Below are 9,953 nucleotides of genomic sequence, written 5' to 3' on the forward strand. Positions count from 1 at the left end.
CGAGAGCCCGGTGCCACCCTGCCTTGGCTGCACCCAACCTGGCGGCGGCCATGGCCGAGACAGCCCCAGGGGTGCTGAGGGGCTGCTCCGCGCCAGTCCTGGGGCACAGGGCCCTGCCTCTGCCCTGCCTGGGGTCAGGCTGTCACCTCCCCGCCACTGCCCAACGAGCCCTGTCACCTCCCCGCCACTGCCCAGTGAGCCCTGCGCTCCCAGCCACATCACCTGCTGCCGTGGTGCTTGGGAGAAATAAGTTTTTTTTAAAGTGTCTTTTACAGCATCTTCAGGAAAAGATGCTGAATGACCAAGCACAAGCAGCAGAAAGGACCAGAGTCCTCTGGAGGTTTGGCTGGCACCGACAGGCAGGCACAGGACGTGCCTTTTGTCTAAAGGCAAATCTGCCTATGGGAAAACCAGGTTAGTGGTGCTCGATAAATACTTTTAATTTTCCAGTTCTGTAGTTAAAGCCTTTCAAGGAATCTCTATGACATTTTTCCCCTACCAAAACCAAAACCAAACCAAACCAAAAAACAAACAAACAAAAAAGACAACCCCCCCCACAACCCAAAACAAACCAACAAAGAATTCATGAGAACAAAACATTTCTTCTTTTTCCTAACCCCTCCAACTCCACTACTTTACATATATATAGCCTTCCAAAGATTAATTTCTCCTCATCACACAAGCCATTTTCCTAAACACACTCTAATTTTCTGAATGCACTGTATTGAAATTAAAACCGAAGAGCAGTAGCACAAAGTGTATTCGTATCTAATCTGTCACCGAAAGTGTTCATTGCCATATGTATTTCATGACAGTATTTTTAAGAGAAGAGCAAACTACAATTGAATCTTCCTAGTTGATCCTCAAAACAATCAACATTTTCTCAGCAGGGCATGTTTCACACCCTACGTGTTTTTGCATAAGCTAGTACAGGGCATGTCCTGAGCCATGGGTGTCCCAAAGCACAAGTCTGAGGGTCAGCATGTGTCCTGCACCCTCCACCACCCCGTCTGGGGCTTGGCCTCCAGCTGACGTTCCTCACAGGTGTATTTATAACACTGGAATCTTAAAATCTGATATTTTCTGGGTTTGTTGGCAAAAGCCTACCACAGCATTACTTCAACATAATGGCCAGTATTTCTATTTGATGCATATGCATAAATAGATGTATCTATTGGAAAGGACTCTTTGGGATTAAGCTGGGTGAGAGCTGCTGTGGAGGCTGGGGGGGGGGGAGACCCGGAGAAGTTTAACCCCTGCTGCTGTTTTCTGCCTCACAGGGAACACAATAGCTTCTGGGAAGTAACAGTTTCGCTGGCACAGCTAAGGGTGAACAGTTGCAAGCTAAAAGCAGCTACTGTATGCGTTGCCAATACATCCTTAAGGAGTTCTTAATCCACAAATTACTGACATTATTGTCTATAATTGCTCGTCTGTTGTGACAACACTTATTCAGAGAATGTTTGAAGTGTAAACAGCAGCCAGTAGCTTTTTGCAATGAAGTCCTGCCAGGACGGCACCGAGCTCTCTCTTGTACCTTCATACCATCCCAGCAAGTCCCCTTTTGACTCTGTATGAATAAGGATTGCACACTCAATATTAAATAGAACTATTTATATATATATATATATAAAATATAACTTTATAAGGAAAATATCTGGCTTGTTATTTCTTTCAATACTTGTAACCAAAAAATGGTTTTGTTCTGTAAAAAAAGCTTCTCTTGCTTCAGAATATAATTTTAGCTGTACTTCAAAGAAAAAAATCCTGTTACATCATCTGTCATTTAAATCAGACCAACTTTTTTTTTCCCAAATTATTTTTGAAACTATTCAAATAAAAAAAATTCATAGGCAGTAATTAGATAAAGGAGAAATTGTGGTTCACACTATGTTATAAATTCCTAAAGGAAGATTTATAACCACAGCACCACTAGCAGTACTGCCAGGCATCGCAGTAAAAAACACACATACATTTTAAGAATAATAAGAAAGAGCTGTCACAGCTGTAATCTGGGTGTTGGCCCTGAATACATAAATCTGTATATAAATACACACACATAGAGATACCATTTAATCCCAAAGAACACCACTAAATCACTGTCTTTTGTTCTTAAAAGAGCAAAAACCTTTGAAAAGGACTTAATCCAATTTTGCCTGCAAAAGATTCTTTCAGATATGGGATTGCGTAAAATAATACATTCCTACATAACTCAAAAAGATGTAAATGAGGTGCTTCCACTGATTCCCTTGGGGACTTGTTCCAGTGTCCGAGGGTGCTGTAAGTAGCACTTGCCTGCTGTAGTAGGGCTGGACTTCCCCATGCTTTAGAGCAGATCGTTTCCCTGCTAGATCTGTACGTCAAGAGATCCTTCACTGCTCAGGAAAGATTACACAATTTATCTATATTCCTCCATACAGTATAGAGGGACAGGGAAAAGCCTCTGGAAACCAAAGTGTTTACAGGCTATTGCAGCTGGGCCCTTGGTAGCATGGTCAGAGCCTGCACTCCTTCCTCTGCTGCCTCCCCAGGAGCTACAGACATCCAGTGCCAGAGGAGGATGGGAGCAAATGGGATCAAGAGGTGCTGGTGAGGACTGGACAGGCCAGATTTGGAAGTCATTTCCTCTGTTTTCCAGCTCAGCAGAGAGCTAAGCCCACCGCCCCAGAACGCCCATCTGCAGCCGGACAAAGTGCTGCCAACCAGCCCCCAAAGCCCCACCGAGCAGATCTCACCGCAGAGGGGATGCTATGACCACGCAAGTGGATAGCACATACAGAAGCTACTAGATAGGGTAATCAGGAATAGGTTTACACTCAAAAAAAAGAACAAAACCAAACCAGAAAAACAACCAACCAAACAAAACACTCTATGTTGCTAGTGCCTTCCTTTGTAGAAGAAATGGGAGTAATTTTAAAGGCTGTAGCATTTGGACAAGTGGTGCAATAGAACAAAAACCTTTTGTTGGGCTTTCACATGGCAGTGAGAACCAGTTCTTGACAAGGGGAGAAACTCCATGCTACTGCCCAACCTAGGTCTGATCCTGGGACTCACAGCTCCAAGTTAGCGATGTTTCATGACCACAATTGGATTTCCATGTTATTGGCTTTTTCCAGACAGAAGAGAGGAGGAGCTAACAAATACTTCACCTCAGCAAGCATTGTAACAAAAAATATTCCTACATAGTAACACAACTATGATAAATACTGTGCAGTTATTTGCTTTGGCAGGGTCTGTGTTTAAGAGCAGGAAAATGCATGAAGAAACACACAACCCAGTGTCATGTACATCTTTAAAGTTTCCACAGCTCCATTTTAGTAAATGCACTTTGTTAAATTAAGCAATTCCTTTCTGAGCCAAGATTACTTGAAAAAAAAAAAAAGAAAAAAGAAAAAAGAAAGTCTACTGAGGCCTCTGTTAAATGAAAAAGACAACCCAGCTGGAGAGGGGTAGCACCTATTCCATGTCAGGAGAAAGGGCCTGCCGCTGCCTTTTGCAGTGTTTGGGTTCAGGTGGCCCACTGCAGGGATGGGCAGTTTGGTCTCCTGACTTTTCTATTACATATCCTGCATCTGCAAATGAAAGCAAAGGCTGGGAGTCAATCTCTGCAGAGCTCCTCTGAGGTGATGGTGGTTGGGAAGGTGCTGCTGCCTTTCTTCATGTTGCTCCGGCACTTCCCAGCTTCCCCAAGTGTACCTCGCCTCCCTGGTCCTTCCATTCTAGTGATGGCAGGAGACTGACCAGCACCTCTTTCTCCTACATAGCATCTGTAGGCTGCTTCTCTCTGTCAGTGGAAATGCCTCTTTTTTCCCCGCCTCCCCCCCCCCCCCCTTTTTTTTTTCCTTTTTTTTGAAATAATTTTGGAAATAATAGGCCATTATCTGTTGTTTTAGGCCTTTTGAGAGCCTTGTCTCTCTCACAATGCTGACACCAAGCATACCAATAATATCTGCTATTTTAGACCTTTGAGGATTTTCTTAACACACTTAAAGGCGGAAACCTCCCTTGTTTCATATAATCACAGCTTGCAGGAACCAAACTGAGTAACTGGAATACTATATTGCTCAGGTAGAACAGAGTGTCTCCTTGTATCCTATGAAATACATACACCATGAGATAATAAATAATGAAAATGATGCCATGAAACAATAATATTATGCATTTCATGGGGTTTTTTTATATTTTCATTTTAAAAATTACATATTTAAAGTGAAATGCTGCAAGTTAAAGATAATGACATCTGAAGTGCCATTCAAGTATCTTTCTCCATAAAGAAGAAAATCATATACTTGATTTGGAACCATCACTGTTAGCAGACAGATGTTCTCTGTCAAATATATGGAACAGAAAGGATGGAAAATAACCTGGCAATTTTACTCTAATAAATTAAAATGTTAGGACAGTCTCTATGGTTTTGCCAGTCATTTTGTTTATATATGAGTGATATGCATGGTGTTTCTATAAGGTAAGGAACAAATGCATTGAAGTTAATGCAAAACTACATCTCTTTAGGATCTTTTCAAACCAAATGTTGTCTGTTTTATAAATTGACTTGTATTTCTGGGACCTCTTGCAGCAATAGGAAGGAGGAAAAAACCCACTTCCTTCAGGGCGTTTACAAGAGCTATAGCATAGCAAGAGGAAGTTTCTAAAGGAAGAGCCGGATATCTGTGCTGAGGTGGATTACAGTTGCACCACCAAATCAGATGGAGGGAACTGAGGCCAAGTATACATAAACGTAGAAAAACAAACACCATGGAGAAGAAGGAAGAGTAAAAGTGGCTTTAAATCTTCCAAGATGTAAATGCACTTCATGTCACTGAATTATGTCAGTGGGTAGCTGTAATTTTGAAGATGTTAATATCTTTGCCAAGAGAGCAGGCTAAGGAAATAAATCCACAGATGCAGAAAATTAAGGTTGTGGTTTATTTTAATTTTAAAGCTGATTCTGTGAATTTTCTCATTCAGTTCCATCTTTCTTTAAATTTAGTGGCTGCGTTCATTCCCTTTCTGAACACCACCCTTACCAGACTATGGCACTGGGACTGTGTCCGTTTATGCATCTATATCCTATATTAAAGGATTCTTTACTCAACTTTTACAGTCAAAAAACTTTAAGATGGTAATTTCATTTATAAATTCCATTCCTCCTCATAAGTTTTAAATGTTATGTGTTCCAAATGGCTGATAAAGGAACTACCCACGAAAAACAGAAGGGAGATTTTGCCTGCACTTAGAAGATTTTTCTTTATCTTACCCTTCACATTCAAAAGCAGTCTGCTAATATTTTGAGTCCTGTTTCTGCTTTCATTGGGATTGCTGATAAAATTTAGGATTTTATTTAGGATATTAAGCTTTAGGATATCCTAAAGGAAATAAGTGTGTATTTAGGATAATCAAGCTTTTTAACATGCAAGGAGTTATGGTATACCTGTTACATTGCCTATTGTCAAGCAGTGATCTGCAGGAAGACAAAACAAGGAACTCTGCACATCCAGGTCTGGCCAACATATCATCTATTTCCTTCTAAATCCATTTAGAAAATTCACTGGGTGGACTTTTTCTGCAATGAATCAGTGAAATTCAGTTTCATCAGCTCCTGAATGAGGGCAGTCAAGTTTCCTATGGATTTAGGAAATGCTGGATATTTTTGCTTCCATTAAGTCTTCCATCATTGGAGCATTTGTGATGCATCTCTTCTGTATATTGCCTATTGTCCGATTATGAGCAATCTCATAGTGCAGCCTTTGCCACTCAGCTGTCCAACTATTTCATGAAACGTACCGAAAACTTAACATCACCAAGTCTTCTTCCCTCTCTAGAACTGGACTGAAATTGGCCAGTGAGTTCAGAAATTATGACAAGAGGAGGAGAGGAAAACAATCTATATAATCTATGTTCTCTTAGGAAATTTAGATTTTTTTAAAAAACACCACCAACCAGGAGCTTGAGAATCATTCCTCATCACAAGGTCCACACAAAGGCTGTGCATAAGCGAGCCCAGATAACACGTCCCTCGCTTGTCATCTGGAACTGAACAGCTCAGTGGCCATGACTAGTTACTTATAAAAATGTGCTGTCAGACATTACCCAACATGCCAGTTCATTTGTGGGCTTGACTCAGCTCTGAAATTAATGCATTTCCTTTCCTTGGGAAGTACAAGAAATTCCGGACTGATAGTAGTATTGACTTTAAGGCGTTGACTAAGTTATCCTATAGCTGTGACAAGCAGTAGGACAAATCATCAGGAGAAAATTCTACACAGAAACCATTAAGTGTCCTCAAGCAAAACCACAGCCAAGATGGGCTATAGACAGTCTTGGCACATTCACGTTATTTGCTATAAATCTCATTCACTCAGTGCCAACACATCAGTTCAAACAGTATAGCTCAGAAGGGCATTGGTATCCTCTCGATCCTTGGCAGTGGAAGCATGGGAGGGAGGGAGCACGCGCCTGTATGGAGGGAGGGTATCCAGGCATTACAGACCCTTTGAGCTAAGGCTTGGGCAACAACAGGCTGTCAATTAGACTATTGCAGCAGGAAAAAGAAGAAATTCTTTTTTCTGTGTTTAAAAAGTCAACTTAAAATCAGTTTAAAAAGCTGGAATAAAAGGAAGAAAATGATGGTTTTTCTGTTGCAGCGTATGTAACATAACTACTTCTGAACGCAGGGGTAGCCAGGGAATTGTGTAGAGGCCAGACTTCCTGGGTGAAGCTGCTTAAAGGCAAAAAGGCGTAATGACTTCATGAGCTCTTCCACACTGATCAATAAATTCTAAAGAAAGATTTATTAACCTAGTTCAATAACTCCTTGATGAGTCATTACGCTATTTCAACCCTTTTCCATAGACATTTAATGGTCAGACGGTATCATGCTAAAGAGGATTTTCCAGTCTAACAACTCCATCTTGTCGCGTGTATTTTTAAATGTTTATAAATGGATACTGCAGTGTTTGGAGTACAGGATATTTCTCTAGCTGACTGGTCAGAAGCTGGTCTGATCCAGTAGCAACCAACAGCCGTTCCTAGCCTGTAAATCTTTAGTGACTTATGTGAATTCATTTGATGGGCTCAACAGAAGTAGCTCCCACCAGGCAGAAGGCCAGGTCGCAAAAGCATCACATTTCGTACTAGTCGGGTACCTCAATGCTGTCTATCATCCTGGCTGGCAAACCCTTTGCACGCAGAAGTCCCATTAACTTTAAACTTAGCTCCTTAAAGAGCATAGCAGGGACTGGTAGTGGTAAATGTGACACCAAAAATAAACGGGCACAGAACCTGTGCTGCCAGAAGAAATTATTCCTTTACATGGAAGTTCAAGCCTTCTTGTGCTAAATTATCAGAGGGCTTTATCTGTTCAGCCCCCTTTTAGATGACACATTAATACTGCCTTTGAGAGCATTAATTAATTCAAACCCATGCTGTTCAAGCCCTGAACTCTGCCATAGATTTTTCACATCCGTTTAATAGATTAAAATATTAACTGGAAGTCCAAGTGCAGTGTCCAAAAAATAAACTCATCTCTATAGAATTAGCTGTCAGCCAGATGAAAACTTTCCTTCTTTGCTGTATATACACTGGGAAGAGTCAGTGTCTGTGTGCTCCATTACGAGGCTGGTTAAACCACAGAGCTTGCCTTTCTGCATGATTTCCCACTTCCCTGCAGTTAGTCAGTGCTCTCATACCTACCCTGGTACCTGTGCCTCTTCCCAAGGACACGGTCACTGCTTGAACAGTTTGATTTGAGGGTGGTAGATGTGGAAGGGTGAGAAAAAATTGCCCTGCTGCAGGTAAGGACTCTGCCTTTTGTTTAAGTCAGGAGTGAGATTGTTTAGGAGAGTTACTACAGAACATACCACCTATAGGATAGGAACGTCACATACTTTTACCAAGGCTTATATCTCTGCTGTTAAAGCAGGATGCACTGAACTGTGATGGTGTATCTGGTGCACGTCCCTCTTTTCAGGCTTCTAACCTGACCATGGGAAGGGGTGGGTCAGTGTGCCTTGATTCAGGGCTTCCTGACAGCAGCAAGAAATTGGTTTTCAAACACTGCTCATACATCAGTTAGGCTTTACTAGCACTCAAAAACATTAATTACATATTAAAAAATGCATTATTAATGTTTAGACATATTTTAACCCTTCCATGAAAGGAGGAAGTTGTTTTGTGCTTCAAAACATGCCATTTATGGTCCTCCCTCATTCCTATATTCCAATGGCTGTAGGGACTAGAGGTGGTGGACATTAACCTCTAAAATGTATTGAGTGTCACTGCTGTCATGCTGACAGCTACCAGTCCTGCGAGCCCACCTGTGCCTGTCTTGCCATGTGCGCTCTCCATTCAGAGCTTTTGTCTCACACAAAGCCTGAACAGAGCTGGGCACCCTCCTGTCTTCGTACAGAAAATGGTGTTCTTTGCTCCTCGGAACACATTGGAACACAGAAAAGTCCCATGCATGCAAAAATGTAGGTCTGGGTGCCCCTGAGGGAGCATAGGAGGCTGTGCTGGGGTCTTCTACCCCAGAAGTGGAAGGAGGTGGTGCTGGAGCCTACCACAGCACTCTGCAGCCTCCAGGAAGGGCTGAAGTTTCCAAGGGATAGTAACTGCCCCCAGAGCAGTCAGATGAAGGTAAGAAAAGCTGATAAGGGATGAAAGAGAACCTCTTCCTCTACCTACCATCCTCTGAAGCCCCCTCCCAGCACCATCCAGATGGTTTGGAAATGCCATGATGCTAAGTAATGTTGTGACAACATTATTGTGGCAATATTAAGAAACATTTGAATGCCTGTCACTGAAATATACCTAAAGCAATTGAAGATACAGAGAAATGTTGGAGTAGCTAGACAATTGAAGCCACATCAGTACCATCTCAGAGAACAGCCTTTGATCTGGACATTTTCCCCCTCAGTCATTAAAGAAAGCATGTTACCAGTGCACTGCCACAGCCAAAATCATGTGTTAAAGCTGAGCTCTGCAGGACAATAGCCTGGGATCTCATGGATCCAGATGCTTTAGTTTCACAAGGTTGATTTGATCAAAGTGCCAGGCTTACCATGCAAGAAGACTCATCATTTTAATAGCCATTACTGGGCCTCTCAGTCTACCCTTTACAGAAAGCAAAGGCATCTCTAATGAGAGTGTGCTCCACCACCTTAATCTCATTGCCAGCTTTATCACCCATCCTTCCTGATGCATTTTTTTAGTGAATGTATGCACTCATGCAGACAGGAGAAGATCACACGGAAAGACTTATCTGTGAAACAGAGGTGACTAATCTCACGAAGCCCACAGAGCACCACAGGAAACATGCCTCCTTGCTGAAAGGTGGTCTTGCTTTTACACAGACAAATCATGAAGGAAGAAAGACTGTCCCCAGTATTTTCAGTTATGGTGTTCTTTGTTTTAATGATTACATGTGAAGGAATGATTATCCTGGCACTACTGAGCACACCATAGGCTAAGAGCTTTTTTATTTGCCAGTTATTGTTTGTGTTATAAATGCTGAAGTGAAATGACGCAAGTGCCCTTTTTGTTGTCATATTGTTTGCTTTAGCTTTAATTGGATCCAATCCAATGGTACCTTTACGTAGGCTCCTGTATAATTAAGATAGTGTGCACAGGCTCTGAAAGGAAATCATTAAGAGCCTCTTGTGGAGAATGCACTGATTTTCATGTCTGTGCCTTTTAAGTGGGTATAGCTCACACTCCATCGATTAACTTCTTGATAGTCCAGGCATACTTCAAATATTAATCCCATGTTAAGATGCCAAAGCAGCTTTCAGCTGAAAAAGTTCAAGCCACTTTCTAGGTTATAATTTACTTGCTACAAACATGAGTTTCTTTTTATTCCTAATTATAAGATATCACTTTCTCGGGGAGGGGGGGGGGGGGGTCCTCTCAGAAACACTTTAGAGTGTTTTTTTTTTTTTTAAAAAAGGTATAACAAA

This window comes from Falco biarmicus, chromosome 8 (assembly GCF_023638135.1).
Source record: "Falco biarmicus isolate bFalBia1 chromosome 8, bFalBia1.pri, whole genome shotgun sequence".
Taxonomy (NCBI): Eukaryota; Metazoa; Chordata; class Aves; order Falconiformes; family Falconidae; genus Falco; species Falco biarmicus.